The sequence below is a fragment of the Limulus polyphemus genome, unplaced genomic scaffold, assembly GCF_000517525.1.
Source record: "Limulus polyphemus unplaced genomic scaffold, Limulus_polyphemus-2.1.2 Scaffold10944, whole genome shotgun sequence".
Lineage (NCBI taxonomy): Eukaryota > Metazoa > Arthropoda > Merostomata > Xiphosura > Limulidae > Limulus > Limulus polyphemus.
The window spans coordinates 1,211-3,149 of NW_013676554.1; the positions used below are offsets into that span (position 1 = coordinate 1,211).

Below are 1,939 nucleotides of genomic sequence, written 5' to 3' on the forward strand. Positions count from 1 at the left end.
TTTTAAGTTAGATGGTTTCTTCTCTTTTGACAGGTGTATATAAATATTGTTCTGTTTTCATTTTGATGGTTTCTTCTCTCTAGAAAGATGTATATAAATATTGTTCTGTTTCACATAATTTCCTGTCTGTAGAAATGTCATCTGTTTTTTCAAACTTTATTTTCAATTTCTTCTTGTTGAAGTTATAATTCTGTGACAGTACAGTTGACCATGCAGGTCTAGAAGTATGACTTATAACAAAAGTGAAGAAGGAACAGGGATGTATAAAAATTGAAGGAAATTGATAAAATTAATATATTTTTATTTTAGTTATTATTTGTGCAGTTTCCTATAATATGTATAGGAGTTTTATGTTCTTGGTTTCTCAGATTGATGAACCATTTTGATAATTCAGTTAACATTTAGTCAGAGCTATATTGGATTTACTTACTTCGTTGAAAATTTCCACTCCTTTTTGTATCAAGAGAGGTTAAAAGAGTAATGTCCAGAAAGTTTTAAAATATGTTTCTTCTGTTCAGTACGTTGGCTCAAAGATGGGAAACCATTAGAAGAAGAAAGCCCAAGGCATAAGATCACTAAGAAAGGTCACTCTTATACATTAAAAATCCCATCAACATTAGAAGCTGATGTTGGACAGTATACGGTGGTTACTTCAGACCACTCAGGTGAACGTAGTGCTACTTTCTCACTCAATGTCTTAATGGAAGGGGATCTTTGAATCTAGGAATCTTTTTATAAGGTATGGCCTTACAAAGTGTGTAGTTTTCTGATTTAACTTTCATATAATTGATAAAAATCAGTCTTTATAGTATCATGTTCCTTTTGATATATATATATATATAATAAAAAATGCTCTAACATGCCTAGTTAATTGGTAAGTATCTTTATTCATAATCATTAATGGTGCAACAGGTTTTACTCAACATTCTCTGTATTATACTAATTGCTTTTATTCAAGAAGTGTGTACTAACTCAACATAAGTATGATTTTGTTATTGTTTCTAAAAAAAAGTGAAAGCACTAAATACCTTTTTTTTTCACTTTATTACTTAAAACAAAATTCATGGTGGCATTTTAAAATCATTATTAACACATTTTCTGCTTTTCAGACTTTCGGAAAAGAAAAAAACAACTTGGAGAAAAGAACGTTTTTAATCCTTACCTGATCATTTGCTTTCTCATGGATACCGTCAAATAAGCTTCATAATACTTCCTTCTTTTTTGGTTTGGTTTGGTTTCAGTTTGTTTAATCATGTTTAAAGAACTATTTCAGCTCTTAAGTGAAAATTTGTAAGAAATGTCTCTTTGTATTATAAACTTTCACTTGAATAGTAGCATCCAAGCAATTGTTTCATGATTTTGTTTCTCATAAACGGCAATCAAATGTGTTGCCGTTGTTTTGAAACTATAAACAATAACCACAATTGTTGTGGCTCCAATAGAGATGACTTTCTTATCTATGAAATATATAATTATAACTATTATTTACTAACTGTTAAGAAATACTGTAAGTAATAATTAATTCTGTATATGTTTTGGTAATGAATAAATTAAACACTAAAGCACTAGGAATAACTTGTATTTAGATGAAGTAATTAACACAAGCTGTAGAAGTAAGCTTAATTACCCTAGAAGCATTCATTTAAGAGCTGCAGTGTAAACTTGGAGAAACATGGTGATATGATGTATTAAAGAGAAATTGATGGACACATTTCTGTTAAAATATTTGTTGAGTGATTGTAACCCTTCAAGTATCTGTTTTATTTGTGATAGGTCCTTTTGATGTTGTGAATAAAAATTATGAAATGTATTCTTTTCAAAGTTTCTTTAAATTCAGAAATGCGATATGCTCATCTACTGAACTGACAAGATTTAAAGCTGGATGTTCTTGTTTTAAAGTAATAGGAATACTTACAACTTGAATATGTAGTTTAAATAA

General features: G+C 28.9%; 1 long non-coding RNA gene across 1 annotated transcript; it reads left to right on the forward strand.

Annotated features, from left to right (window-relative positions):
- The first annotated feature begins 516 nt into the window (after positions 1 to 516).
- LOC106476583 lies at positions 517 to 1,810 on the forward strand. The gene is made up of 2 exons (XR_001291910.2): positions 517 to 739; positions 1,110 to 1,810. It is a non-coding gene; the product is annotated as an uncharacterized LOC106476583 (long non-coding RNA).
- The last annotated feature ends 129 nt before the right edge of the window (positions 1,811 to 1,939 follow it).